This window comes from Triturus cristatus, chromosome 9 (assembly GCF_964204655.1).
Source record: "Triturus cristatus chromosome 9, aTriCri1.1, whole genome shotgun sequence".
Classification (NCBI taxonomy): Eukaryota; Metazoa; Chordata; class Amphibia; order Caudata; family Salamandridae; genus Triturus; species Triturus cristatus.
Window position 1 is genome coordinate 936,468,122 of NC_140592.1, and position 15,907 is coordinate 936,484,028.

The 15,907-nt window shown below is 44.6% G+C and overlaps 1 protein-coding gene across 4 annotated transcripts in view; it reads right to left on the reverse strand.

The window, feature by feature from the left end:
- NDUFB1 (NADH:ubiquinone oxidoreductase subunit B1) overlaps positions 1-15,907 on the reverse strand; it is a 38,387-nt gene that overhangs the window by 15,219 nt on the left and 7,261 nt on the right. The window lies entirely within an intron of this gene.

Genomic DNA, 15,907 nt, shown 5'->3' on the forward strand with positions numbered 1-15,907 from the left:
GGGCATTTTGCCAGGGTTTGCAAAAGAAAATGCAGGAAAAAGTCTAAAGGTAAAGTTGCTTGTGTAAAAAAAGTGATACTTAACATTACTGATGGTTCCTCCTTTAAACCATTATGCCTAGTTTCCCTTGGTGGTATTACTGTGCAACTTGCAGCCGACTCAGGGTCCCCATTCACCATTATTTCCCAAGACAGTCTCCTTCAGGGGACACAGGCTCCTGTTTATTCCTGATGTTTTGCTGGCGCCTGTGCACCACAGGAAAAAGATCCAGGACAACTGAAAGGGCTCTGCTTGACCTTGGTATTGGTGTTCAATCCAAGATGTGCCAAACAGTCAAGCTCAAGTTATCACTAGATGGGAAATTGTTTGTGTAAACAGAGGAAGTGACAGCCTGGTCATTTCCCCAGAAAATAAAGTCATATTGATGACTCCTTTCCACAATGCTTTTCTCTTTCTTCCTCCCGGCAATCCCTGCAGCTGTTGGAATAGTCTTAATGTGCTGCTTCTATTATTGCATGTATTACAAAGAGTGTTGGCAAGCTAATGTTTGGTTTACCCTCTTCTTCTGGAGGTTTAACTGAAGTGGATTTGTTTAGAAGTTTATGACCTTCCACTTGGTGGAGCGCACGAGTGAACACAGTGCTTCAGCCTTCCCACCTTAAAAAGGTGAGAAACCCAATTTATAAGCCTGCATATAAGGACTGCTCCCGCAGAGGGGGTGGGGAGTGACTTGATTATAGTCTTCCGTTTTGATACTGCTGTGAGTGCATTACCTATTTCTTTATGCTGAACTGCTAATATAATGTTTTTTCTGAAAAGGGCAACATTTGGCACAGAATGGTAGGGTATGGCACAGTGTTTAAGAGTTGTAGTCAAAGTATTGGATACATTCTGCTTAAGAGTAGACAAGTAAAGATATTTTGAGAAAGGGAGCGACAAGTGTTTCCTATTTAAGAAGACTGCAGTATTACTCAGTACAGACTTTATGTTCCATTTGAACATTGAAAGGGCAGCTGTAACTGAGCTAGGGATATGGTCATGCATGCTCTGAAAATGTACCAGGATTTAAGAATGCGTTTTGGAACAACACTAGCTCGGTAATCTCTGATAACTAAATCCTGGGCTGAAGAGGTGTTTGCTACTGGAGTTATGTAAACAGAAAAAAGGAAATGTATTAGGTGCCTGGACTATGCTAATTTCACAACATACATGCAATATTAATGCTATTCTTCACATTGCCAACCAAAAGAGCAAAAAGAAAAGGGCATGGAATTACTAGCAAGGCAGACAACGTTATGTTCAAAACTAGGGTTCAACAATTAGTCTCAGGATTTGTCAGCCAAGATGCAACAATGTTTAAAAGTGGCTATTACAGACATCAGCAGTGGCAGACCTTTGTATTTGGACACTCAAACACACACAAATAAACAATAAAATGCAAAACAAAAGGCAATAAGTGTTCAGCAGGAACATGGAATTGACTGCTTCCTAACACAGAGACCAGTGAATTGTTAAGGAAAAAGACTCAGGAGAAAACATGCAGGGATGGGGAAAAAAGGAAGGGGCTAAAACAGACTACGAGAAAACCGAGCAGTCAACCCCAGAACAAAAAGATCTAATGAGGGAAGGACCTGAACAGAAACGGCTTCAGCCAACAGTGGAAACTAAAAGCACTGGGAATGAAATAATACACATACTGTGAACTGGTGTACTACCTAAAGGTAGTGCTAACAGGAATTCAAATAGAATATTAGACACATTCAAGTGGAATACTGCTTAAGTTACTCTGAGCTAAACTCAAAATGAAGTAGTATAAAATATCTCTTTTGGTATGGACCCCCTATTTTTGCTTGATTTTTCTACTGGCGTTTTGACTCTGCATATTGTGAAACTGTTGAACAGTGCACAGTGCTCGGACTCCTAAAGATTCTTACAGCCGGTATACATTTAATTAGCATATTTAATTTTACAAAAGTCTAATTGGCCGCACTCTGCTCGTCCTACCAGCGTGTTACCCCAAAGCGTTGTGGTCCATGTAGTCCGCGTCGGCGGGTACCCCTCTGCCCAAGTCTTGAGTGAAAGTATGTGTTGCGTTAGCCATCCCTGGACACGTGTTTCGAGGTAGTTGCCTATCGTCAGCAGGGAGTAGGTGAGTGTATAGGGTTGCTGCGTAGGCTGCCAAAATAAGTTCTCTCAGGGGAAGTACCCCTCGAGGCACGCAGGTGCGTATCCATGAGCTCGTCAGCTCCACCGGCTCGAGGGAGCCTGAACATTAACAAAAGTCTAATTGGCCGCACTCTGCTCGTCCTACCAGCGTGTTACCCCAAAGCGTTGTGGTCCATGTAGTCCGCGTCGGCGGGTACGCCTCTGCCCAAGTCTTGAGTGAAAGTATGTGTTGCGTTAGCCATCCCTGGACACGTGTTTCGAGGTAGTTGCCTCTTGTCAGCAGGGAGTAGGTGAGTGTATAGGGTTGCTGCGTAGGCTGCCAAAATAAGTTCTCTCAGGTGAAGTACCCCTCATGGCGCGCAGGTGCGTATCCATGAGCTCGTCAGCTCCACCGGCTCGAGTGAGCCTGAATATTAACAAAAGTCGAATTGGCCGCACTCTGCTCGTCCTACCAGCGTGTTACCCCAAAGCGTTGTGGTCCATGTAGTCAGCGTCGGCGGGTACGCCTCTGCCCAAGTCTTGAGTGAAAGTATGTGTTACATTAGCCATCCCTGGACACGTGTTTCGAGGTAGTTGCCTCTCGTCAGCAGGGAGTAGGTGAGTGTATAGGGTTGCTGCGTAGGCTGCCAAAATAAGTTCTCTCAGGGGAAGTACCCCTCGAGGCGCGCAGGTGCGTATTCATGAGCTCGTCAGCTCCACCGGCTCGAGGGAGCCTGAACATTAACAAAAGTCTAATTGGCCGCACTCTGCTCGTCCTACCAGCGTGTTACCCCAAAGCGTCGTGGTCCATGTAGTCAGCGTCGGTGGGTACGCCTCTGCCCAAGTCTTGAGTGAAAGTAAGTGTTGCGTTAGCCATCCCTGGACACGTGTTTCGAGGTAGTTGCCTCTCGTCAGCAGGGAGTAGGCAGCCTTTCCAGCAACCCCAGAAGGAATTTTCGTTTTTTATCTCTACTGAAGACGGATAATATCCAGAAACACATGTGTCTAGAGATTCACAGCACTAACCTGCACCAACTTTGGTGAACCACTACAGCTAAAATCCAAGTAAGAAATCACTGTGAACTGCATTTACCACAATGCTAAGGGGCGAACTGTGCTGGGAGGTGAGGCAGTGTGCTCCCATTCCCCATTTGTTTAAAAAGGCTCCCTTGAGCCACTGAGCTGACGAGCTCTTGGCGATGCACCTGTGCGCCAGAGAGAGGTACTGAGACCTGAGAGACTATGGCAGCCTTTCCAGCAACCCCAGAAGGAATTTTAACGCGACACTCATTTTCATTTTAAACTTTTGGCATAGGCGTACCCGCCAACGCTACTTCATGGACCACAATTCTTTGGGGCAACACGCTGATAGGACTAGCAGAGTGCGGCCAATCGGATTTTTGTTTATATTCAGGCTCCCTTGAGCCGGTGGGGCTGACGAGCCCATGGCTACGCACCTTGAGTGGTACTTTACCTGAGAATATTTTTTGGCAGCCTACGCAGCAACCCCACACACATACCTACTCCCTGCTGATGAGAGGCAACTACCTCGAAACACGTGTCCAGGGATGGCTAACGCGACACTCATTTTCAATTTAAACTTTTGGCATAGGCGTACCCGCCGACGCTACTTCATGGACCACAATTCTTTGGGGCAACACGCTGATCGGACTAGCAGAGTGCGGCCAATCGGATATTTATATTTAATTTTACCTACAAGTTCCTACTATACGGTACAAAGTTTACATAGGGCCTGTAAATTAAATGACACTAGTAGGCTGCCACACAAATTGTGCCACCACTAAAGTGACAATGCAAAACAGGACTGCAGGCCTGCCATCCGTAGTCTTGCTGAGCAGGTTTAAACAGCAAATTCGACCTGTCCAACTAGACCTCTTTTGACAGGCCTATACCATTCTTTCAAATATAAAAAGTCCCACCCAACCCCCAAGTAAGCCTTGAATGCCCATAAGGCAGGGTGCATAACATTTTAAGAAAGACTTGTAAAGGTTTAGTGTTAAACATGCCCTTACAGTGGCAATGCCATAAAAGATATTTCAAATCTGCAGGGTTAGCTAATCCTTGAGAAAGCACTGGTATACTTTATTAAAGTTATCTCCACCTCGGAACCAGATAAAAAAAAGTTGACTCTTGAACTGTTTAAAATATTTATTACAAATCCAATCTATTAGTAAAATAAGATTTGCAACAATTTAATTTTTTTAAGAGGCACTTTTGTTGCCTTTAGCCCACATAAAGCCTCTGGAATCCCATTTGCATAAGCTTCTGTCACCCAGGATAAGCCCGATCATTGATAAGGTGTAAACTTGCTCCCAGAACTGTGTAAAAGGCCTTGGGTGTGAGGAGATGTTTTGTTCCTCTTAAAGGAGGACAAACTGGGCTATTCTTCAATTATCCCTATAGCAATGGGAGACACCAATCCCAGCGGGCAAGGAGGTGCTCCCAGAACTGGCTTTGAATGACTACAGAGGAGGGGTTGCTCATTTCCCTGATCACACCTCTAGGTTGGGCACAGGAGCTATGCACAGTGGAAGAAAGGCTCTGCACCCAAATGTTGGGTGTAGTTAGAAAAGTGTAGTGTGGGATTGTTTATTTCCAGGCAAACAGGAACAGAGTCAAAACTGGGTAGGGTTGTCCCTGGGAATGGTTTCTCTGTTAGTTAGGGAGAGGCCAGGAGTCACCTACACCCTCAAGCTAATGCCAGGCATAAATGTGTTACCCCTCAGTACCCCCTTTAGAACTCTCTTGGACCTGTGGAAGATAGAAGGACTGCATCTGCTGTTGAGAACTATGAGGAGTACCCAAATGTCTGGACCTCCTCCCACATTAACCCAGGGCGGACAAAGAAGTGGACTCCACAGCTCAGTTGGCTGACCTATTAAGCTACAGGAACACAAAGGTGCAAGAAATCCAGTCTCCTGGAAGAGGCCAGCTGACCAGTTTCTATGGACCTGCCCTTGACCACTAGATCACTATTGCTAGTGTTGTTCCTGAGGTCTTGGAACCCTTGGCTGGTTTCAGAGTGTACTCCTTCTGCCTAAAGCTAAAACCTGGAACTTTGAAACTTTTTGCTAAATGTCTGTCTGGACGAAAGTTGCGGGCTGGGCTCAACATGCCAACCATTCCACTGAGGGTGTATCGTCGATGGGCCTGACTTAGCTGCAGCACAGCTACTTCGTCCTCTGCAGCAGCAAATCCATTTCAGGGGGCCCAACACCAACTGGCATCCGATGAAGTCGAACCATCTACAGCTACAGCCTTGCCCTATTGAAGAAATCAAATTCTAGAAAAGAGTCTAAGTCCAAAGGTAAAAATCTTTGTCGGCCATCTGATCAGAGTCAACAACTTCCTGGGCGCAAATTCTGGATTTTCCCCACCTTTATCAATGGATTCACCAAGACTGCATGCTTCGCCAACCCGTCGTCTACTAACCCATCTTCAAATTCACCCTGCAGCCTTGTCCCACTGATCACTCTACCTTCTTGAAAACTTTCTACGGGCGAAGGTAACTTTTTGACCAGGATCAATCAGACCTTGGTGTCCAACCCACGCTTCATTACGGCCAGCCTTTAACTCTAACTTTGTCCACGTCTAGCAAGACGAGTACCTCATGGTTGGGGTTTTGGGTCATTTTTTAAATTAAAATATTCTCTATTTTTATAAATTAGAGAGGGATTTTCATTCTATTGTGTTTCCACCTTTTTAATTGTTTTGCTATTTCTAAATCCCGACCCATTTTCTTAAGTTGAGCCTGCCTGCTTTGTGGCAAAGCTACCAGGGGTTGAGCTCAGGTTTAAATTACTGAAACCTTTACAGGACCCAACAAGAACAGTAACCTGTTTACTTGTGAAGGATTATCCTCCACCCCAACTAATAACCCACTTTCTTACAGGGCAGAAGTACTAAACACAATGACAACTGACATAGTGAATGCACTTAGTACAGACATAGCAACAGAAAGAGAAGGCCGAAAAGAGTAATTAAGAAGTAGGATCTGTCTGGAGGTTTCTGAAAGGACAAAAGGCAATGGAAAGATTACAGGAGGCACAGAGCAACAGCATGGTAGACTAGGGACACAAACACAGAGGCTATGAAGCAGAAGCACGGACGTCATGGACCATGAGAAGAGGAGATTGAGGAGCAGCAGCAGGACCACCTCAGGATGGGAACTGTTCAGAAGCACAGAGACAAAAACAGGTTGAATTGGCAAGAACTGCTAGTCAAGTCGAAAAACGTTTGAAGACAAGGGGACCAGAAAACATGCTGAAATCAAGAACAAGGTGTTCTTGAAATCTATTATTTAAATACATCCCTCCAGTAGGAAATGATCTGCTAGAAGCTAGGCTGGATGGTTGCACATGGAGTGCTGCAAACAATAATGCTCTCCATCCGTGCTCTTCAGGTCTCTGAAGGTAAAAGGAAAACAGGACCTCCCGCAGACATTTGGGGCTTCTAATTGTCAGAATGAAATGCTGACATTCAATGTTTTCACAACTATTAGAAGATCACAGTGGGATTTGCAGTCCTTATAATGCAACCAAAAAATCCAACATTATTTCAAAGGGTTTGGCAAAGCATGCAAAAGCAAAAGGACCATTCAGGATTAACTGTGGTGATAAATTCCGTTCCCCCGTAAATCCATGGACAACTCCATATAGTGCATAGCCAGCAGAGTGATAACAATAGCAGGCAGGTGTAGTAATGGAATTAGATGAGATAGTGGAGCCCAAGCCTCATAAATATTGGTTGACCTCTCTGCAGGCCTATGATGTTTTCCCAGTAAACTCTATGCATGTGCAATTTTAGGTTTGACACTAGGCAATACCTTTTGATTTTACTAAAATTATAGATTTAATAAACTTACTCATAGGGGCTCTCAGCCAGCTCTCTTCACCCTCTGGTTTGATATTGAATCATTCACATTTTAATTCAGTCCACCTTGACATATAGCTGAGGCAATGGTCCAGCCCTGGTCAGCCTCCAGCTAACACACTGAGTGACGTTATTCTGCTCTTTCACAAGGAACACATTTACCCACAAGTATTTCCCTTTAGTGTCAGTAACTACCATGGTAACGTGTGCTTTTTTAGACCACAAAATATTTCTGCTTTTAACAATGTTTTTTATATTGTCGAGGGGCCAACTGCCTCCAACAATAGTTTTACAAATACCATGACAAAATGAAGGCAGCCACAAAACCAAAAGGCTGACAGCCAATGCCAGACCTATTGGCTGTGCCGATGCCGGGTTAATTATTACAGAAGCTGGCGAACTTCTAACGTATGACTTGGGACTTCTCTGGCTGCCTAGTGCTCACAAATTCCTCTGGGGTTCCTGTGATCATTTCTGTGTGTAGGAGAGATTTACAGATGCCAACTATCATGTAACACTCAACAGCCTATAGACACTGGCTCAGAACAGCAAAGTAGAAGATAATGCTCGCGGACAATTTCCTCCTCCTCCTTTTTTCCCCACCTCATAAAATCGGGTGCGTGTCCATTTTCCTTTTCTCTGCAGGTCTCTTCCCTCCACTGAAATGCATAAACGCAGTGGCCTAAACCAAAACACAGATGAACTTTAACAATAATATGCAGAACTCAGCTAAGGGTAGGGAGCGCAATTATGAGTATATAGAAATTTTAAGTGGACCAGTGGATCTCCAACCAGCCATATGGAAGGAGATTGCGAGAAGTGGTTTAGTGGGGCAACAGGGTCGCAGAACGTGGCTGACAAGGGAGCAAAGCATGGCTAAGTAGGCAAGGACTCACTGTGAGTCAGGGTTTGAAGGAAGTAGGTCAAAACTGTAGGAAAAATGTTCATACCTTATTGTATCATAAAATCACAGGCCTCTTAATAGTGATGCGGGCTACTAAAAATATAGCGGAGATGCGACCATTAGCCTTTATGTTCCAACGGTTCAAGAATAAGGAATAGAACCCCAGTCGTGAAGGAGGGCTTTAAGTATTTAGGTATATACATTACGTGGGCATTCCTGGAAGAGAACCTCTAGCCCCAGATGGGTCGACTCAGTGCTGATGTCCGCCATTGGCATACCCTTTCGCTATCGCTTATGGGCAGGGCTGCCGCGCCGCCTATATGTTCTCCATAACACTCCATACCCCGTGCCCCCGATAAACTTGAAGCGGATAGCACAGGAAGTTAGAACGCTGTTGTGGCAGGTGGGTCTCCCAGAATTGTGTGCCATAAACTACAAAAGTGAGCGTATGATGGAGGTCTAGTGGTTTCAGACATCAAGCTGTACTACTGGGCCTCGCAGCTACTGGTCATAAATGACTGGGTGTACGCAGACATCACGGAGTCGGCCTATAGAGCAGACAGAGCCATCATGCCGGGAGGAAACTGTGAACCGCTCCTATACTCTCTGAAAAAACGCCCAGAGTGGCCGGCGCATACTGGAGAGGTGGTATAGTGCTGGAAGGAGGCCAGTAGACTACTCGGCTGGATGGGGAAACTGACCAGTCGAACTCCATTATGGGTGAGCGATCCACTAAAAGAAGTGGCAGCCCTAACGGGTTTCAAAGGGTAGAAATTGATAGACATTGAGTGATGTATGAAGGGGGGATACTCCCATCGCTTTTGAGTATCTACAACAGGAATACAATTTAAATCAGACACAGAGATACCATTACCTGAGATTAATGCATGCATTACGGAGCCACATCCAAAGTGGCTCTCCTGTCCCGGATCACTCCCCATTGGAGGATAGACTGTTACTTGATCCCATTCCTGAGAAGGCGACATCTACGATCTACCGTAAATTGAAAAACAATATACGAGACCCCTGACGTCCCTGCGAGGGGCTTGGGCCAACAACCTGAGAAGCATAGATGACGAGGAGTGGCAGGAAGAGATACAGAGCTCGAGAGAGATCGCAGTTCGCTCCAGATTTAGACTAGTACAACTCAAGATACTACATTGTACCTATCATCCCCGTACACACCTATATACCTGGGGCAGGGCCCCAACAGCACTGTACGTCAGGGGATGCCAGCAGGAGGCAACTTTCTACATATCCTATGGGAATGCCCAGAGATTGCCAGGTATTGGCAGAAAGTTAAAGACACTATGTCCGGGGTGACGGTTCCAATGGACGCAAAATGGCTTTTATTGATGATTAAAGGGGACTCTGATTGGCCCAGATATGTAGGAATAGGGTTGGCTCTTGCAGCTGGGATCACCAAAAGGAACATTGCCAGGGGTTGGGGAGCGTCTTTGCCTCCATCATTGGACGAATGGGAACGGGACCTTGACTGGTGCCAGCGGGCTGAAGAAACCGTGTATAAGAGTTGTGGAGGTGTTAAAAAAGGGAGAAAGTATGGGCACCAAGGCAGCGACACAGAGCGATGCTGGTGGGTGAGTGATATTCAATAGCTGCCGGGGGGAAGGGAGGAACTGGGTCAAGACACTTGTTGAAGGAATAAGTCATTGCATGGTAGATTACCCGGAGAACCATTAACGATTTATAGTCTCCTGTTTCTTGTGAATACTGTTGCTGTATTGTCGAAACCTCACCATGTACAATCACATGTGATTAATGTAAATTATGGTCTTTTGAGAAATGTTAATAAAAAGAGTTAAAAATAATAATAATAATAATAATAATAAGGAATAGTATACGTTTATAATGAATATTCTTTGTCTATTTTTATATTTATTTATTTTTTAGCTCACAACGGATCTGATAAAGACCAGGGAGATATAAACACAAACAAAACAAAGGGAACAGAAGTAAAAAAGACTGATGAGACATTGTTGCTCACCTAGAAGACACCCCCATCCAATGCAAATAAAATAAGTTAAATAGAGGACATTGGGAAGGTGATCTCAAATAAGAAATGAACAAATGAAGGGAATTGGGATTCAACAATTATTAAGTAACAAATTATGCATGAATGACTGCAACCTCACCAGTGTGTATATTATTACTAGGGAAGGTGGACACTAAGAAATGGTGTCCTATTTGTGATCCAGAACTAAAGGACTTTAAGAATATCAACAACTGGGCCTGTGAGATAACGTAAGCAATATAATCAGCCAATCCCCAAAAGTCTTGTTTATGAAATAAATACATGTTGTTTCAATTGTTAAGATGTACAAAATCAGTCAAATGTTTTTCAGGTAAAATACTGGATACTGAAAAAAACAAAATCCAGATTAACAGTTGAGCAGTGCCAAATGCAGCCACACAGGTATATAACCTTCTAATCGCTATGGCTATTTAGGTGATCACTAATTGGGTTAGAATCAATACCCCACAAAAAAACAAAAAGCTTTTTCCACGTACATAAGTGAAGGTCCAATATGAATGTGGAAAATCTTGTAATAAGAAGATAGGTCAGAAATAAATCTTTGTTTAAAAAAATGTTTTAACCCCTTCGCTGCTAGGCCCCTCCCCCCCCCCCCCCCCCCCCCCCGTGCTAAGCCTTTTTTTTGGCTATTTGGGGGAGAGCGTGCTTAGGCCCCTGTAACTTTTTGACCACATAAGGTATCCACGCCAAATGTGCGTCCTTTTCTTCCAACATCGTGGGGATTGTAATGGTACCCAGGGTCTGTTGATTCCCCTGGAGGGGTCCCAGAAATTAGCCAAAATACAGCAAAAAAAATTTTGGGGGGGGGAAAAATTGGAAAAAAGGGCTGCAAATTAAAGCGTCTCGGTTTTTCCCTGCAAATGGTATCAAAAAAGGGTTTGTGGGGCTGAAATCACCATTTTCCCAGCTTTTAGGGAATGACAGACTATTGTCAGAAAACCAACATTTTTTACACAGTTTTGGCATTTTTCTGGGACATAGCCTATTTTTGCTATTTTTTGTGCTTTCAACCTCCTTCCGGTTAATGGGAGAAATGGGTATGAAAGCAATAATGGATCCTGGAAAGCTATACATTTAAGAAAAGTAGACAAAATTCAGAATTCAGCAAGGGGTCATTTGTTTAGATCCATCAAGGTTTCTTTATAGAAACTAACAGTTAAATATAGGAAAAATTGAAAATTAGTTGAAAAAAAACAGCCTTTTGTGTCAACGTTTTCACTTGTAACTTCTTCTAATTATGACAGCTCTTTTAAAGCAATATACCGTTACATCCGCTGGACCTTTCTGGTTGTGGGGATATATAGGACTTGTAGGTTCACCAAGAACCCGACGAACCCAGAGTCAAAAACTGAGCAGCAATTTGCAATGGCTTTTTATTATGTACCGGGTATATATCAATTATTGTGGGAAAATGTATACATGGAAAAATCGGTATGAAAGACACCTATGTATTTCTGAAATGGGAACAAATTATAGAGTTTAGAAACAGTAGATATTTGCACATTTTCGAAATTGGGAATACTCATACTAGCATGAGAATTATCGGTCATTTTTCAAAATAACATTTTTTACACAATGTCGTTCATTTGGAAGGCAGAAATGCATCGAAAGTCAATAGGTAATAACAGTTGCTTTACAAATTTGAATTACCCTAAGTCTTCCGATAAAAATGATACCACAGTTGTGTGGGTCGGCCTAGTGCCCGCGACAGGAAACGCCGCAAAACACAACCTCTAAATTTGCAGTGAAAAATGACCCTTTTTTGGCAAAGTGCGTACCTGTAGTTTTTTAACCCTAGCTCTGCCGGCACATTGGGAAACCTACCAAACCGACACATTTATGAAAACGAGACACCCAGGGGAATCTAGGGAGGTATGGCTTGCGTGGATCCCCCAACGTTTCCTTACCCAGAATCCCCTGAAAACCTCAATTTTAGCTGAAAAATGCACTTTTTTCACACATTTTTGGGTGTGAAAGTTGTGGCATCCCCGGGCTGACACAAATTTCCTACCACCCAGCGTTCCCCCGGTCTCCCGATAAAAACGGTGCTTCCCACGTGTGGGAGGAACAAGTACCCGCGACAGGCAAGGGCCCAAAACGTAGTGAGGCAACATCAAAATTGCCTATCACAAAACGACCTGGTTTTGCAAAGGGGGTACCCTGGGTTCTTGGCCCGTTGCTCGGCGGCCACCTAGGGAAACCTACCAAACCCACAAATTCGGAAAACAAGACACCCGGGGGATTCCAGGGAGGTATGGCTTACATGGATCCCCCAATGTTTCCTTACCCAGAATCCTTTGCAAACCTCAATTTTAGCTGTAAAAATCACTTTTTCCACAAAGTTTTGGGTGGGAAAGTTGTGGCATCACCGGGCTGACACAAATTTCCTACCACCCAGTGTTCTCCCGGGTCTCCCGATAAAAACGGTGCCTCCCACGTGTGGGAGGCCCAAGTACCCGTGACAGGCAAGGGCCTAAAACGTATTGAGGCGACATCAAAGTTGCCTATCTCAAAATGACCTGGTTTTGCAAGGAGGGTCCCTTGGGTTTTTGGCCCGGTGCTCAGTGGCCACCTAGGGAAACCTAACAAACCCACACATTTCTGAAAACTAGACACCCGGGGGCTTCCAGAGATGTATGGCTTGCGTGGATCCCCCAACGTTTCCTTACTCAGAATGCCCTGCAAAACTCAATTTTAGGTGAAAAAAATCACTTTTTCCACACATTTTTGGGTGGGAAAGTTGTGGCATCACCGGGCTGACACAAATTACCTACCACCCAGTGTTCCCCCGGGTCTCCCGATAAAAACGGTTCCTCACACGTGTGGGAGGCACAAGTACCCGCGACAGGCAAGGGCCCAAAACGTAGTGATGCCAAAATTATTTGGGGGGAGCAAAGGACCTTGCCCAAGGGGCCGCTCCCCCCTCCCTGGTGTCTAGTGGGTGGATCCCTGCTTGGGGATCGCCCTCCTGTGGCGATGCCCCAGCAGGGATCCACTGGGGTACCATTCTCCCCTTTCCAACGATACCTCTCCCGTCTTTGTACGTGCTCAGGGGGCTGAGATAGCCCCCTGAGCACGTAGAAAGTGAAACTGAAATGAGCGTCTTGGCTAATTTCAGTTTCGGTTTCACTGAAATGACATTGGCGCGACGTGCGCGCCGATCGTCTTTTCAGGGAAACCAGGGGGGGCCTCGGGAGCTGGGGAAGCTCTTCCCCAGCTCCTGAGGCTCTTTCAGCAAGAAAGGCAATCCCTCTGGTGCCCGCACCAGAGGGATTTCCATTGCATGTTTCATGACAAGCTGGATTCGTCATGAGCACACGAGCACTGTGTGCCATGACGAGTCCAGCTCGTCATGAGCATGCAAGGGGTTAATGACTGATTTAAACTCTGTGCTTATACCCGAGCACCTAGGTTCTCACCTGATCATTGAAGAGATCAAATAGAGAAATAGTACGTGACTAATAAATATAGTAAATAAACATAGCCAAAGGTGCGCACTGAAATTATTAATTTGTAAGAATGGAAAAAAATTACGTTTGAATGCATAATAGATAACTATGTGAACTGATGTAATGTTTGTAAACTCGGTCTCCTATAGTTTTAATCGTTAAATGTACAGTGTTCGTACGCACGTGAATTTCTCCTGAAGAAGGCGGAGAGTGTATCCAGGTGCCGCCGAAACGCCGCGACGACAATATTTGAATTTTTTTTCTTTTCTATCTTCAAATGAGAATGTGTGATTGACATGATATTGAGATTTTAAAATACTTAGGGGGTCATTACGATGGGAGGCGGACTTGAGTCCGCCCGCCATTGTTGTGGTGCCTGGGACTGCCCGCCTGTATGGCGGCGGTCCCGCATGTAGAATTACGATGAGACTGCCACCGTGGCGGTCGCATCTTGCATCTTTACCATTGCGGCGGGTGCTTCTGGCTGCAGCCCCTGCCACAATGTAAAAAATGTATGTACTGAGTTTCTCTACACTACATGGCAGGCAACACGCGGTGCCTGCCACTTAGTGCAGGGAAATGTAGGGGGGTACCATGGGTACCCCCCAATGCACCACCACCTCCCCCCAACAAAACGGGCCCCCAAAACCAATCCCCGCCAGCCTTTCCATGGCGGTTTCACCACATGGAGAGGCTTGCTACAGCCAGCATTGTAATTTGGCAGACGGTGTCTGCTAGGCACTGCCACCATTTTACAGTTGCTGATCGCTCCCCCAGGCAATCGGTATGATTGCCTGTGGCGGAAGCATGGCAGGCTGTCTTTGCGACTGCCGCGGACCTGAAACGACTCCCCCCGCCATCATAATTTGGCGGCGGGAAATTGCTGTCTGATGGCGAAGGGCCCACCACCACATGGCTGGCGGTGGCGGACACTCCGCCATCGTAATCAGCCCCTTAGTTTGGTGAATTAGTATACTTAAGAACCCATTTTAAATGTAATGTTTCTTAATGATTATTATGTTTTTTGAAACAAATGAATGAAGGATAAACAGATTGTGATAATATTGAATAGTTCATTCCGGTCTAGATACTGGTGGCTCTACGGTAGATGGTCCAAGATTGTTTAAATAGTATGTTTATATTTTTTGTATTTTAAAATAAATCTCAACACTTTTGTACATGGACATGAATAAATATTTTTGAATGGGAGATGCATGTTGATTAATAACTGATTACTGCACTATAATATTTTTAACCTTTCAGTGCGTACTTATTGGACTTTACGGTACAGCACGAAAGGAAATTTGTTTTTTAGATTGTTTGATCTACCTTGTCTCTTTTGGCTAAAGAGGGTAACTCTCTTAATTTTAGAGTTCATACAGAAACACTTCATCAAAGAACTTTTGCACAGTGTATGTGTCGTCCAATATCTTGATTTTTAAATAGGGCCATTTAGAAAATATGGCCATGAGAGTTATGAAATACTTTCCAGAACTTCCCACTGGTCCTGTATTGTCCACATCCACACACTCCCATGGAGAATCCAGACACACAGTATCACCCATAGAAGGTCTCAAAGTCATAAGGGTTTTATCAGCAGACAATCACAAGACGCACTCTCTAACTTTTCTCTCTATTTCAATGTCTATACTTGGCCACCTTAGCAGTGACCTTGGTTTTCACGATTCCTAAATGTCCCTTGTGACACACAGAAATGATCTTCCTCCTTGATTAATTAGGGGGAACTAATCTTCCTCCTCTCATCAGACAATTCATTGCAAGTTAACCCATTCCTTACTTCCCAATACGGCTTCAACTCTCCAAATTCATTTTTTGCAGGCTTTCCACTCCTAACATATTCCGTCACTTTTATTTTTAAGAGTCATGTCCTTCTGACATTTATCCTTCCACTCCTATTTCTTGAAGGTTTGAACTCCATCCTTCCAAACTAGGGCAACCTTAACTTCTTCTAATAAGTCATCTTGAATTTCTGTGATCCGTACTGGTATACATGACAAAATCAGCCATTGCTTTTTTCCCACTGGTATATAAATTATACATCCCCCCAAAATTCATGCCAGGGGAGAGGATAAACTTCAAAATAAAATATAGATTAGTAAAGACAACTGATGCAACAACCCTGAAATGGCCAGATGCTTTGCCTTTAGTACTGCACCCCATAAGGGCGAAGCCACCTAAAGCTACAATGGAGACATGGCCATGGTGAGAAATATTAAAGATGTTTCTCTTAGTTCTAGATGGACTGGACCGAAGACGGTCAAAGGACACCCTCAATGGATTCATGAAGCAAGATGCAGAGCTGCACCGCCAACGCCGGAGACTGAGGTACCAGATGTTGATGAGCAACTGTCACCAGAGGAGCTGCAAAACACATCAGACAAGGAGAGGACAGGCCAGACCATTCCTAAGAGCAACGCTGAGGGCCCATCATAAAGTGTGGGG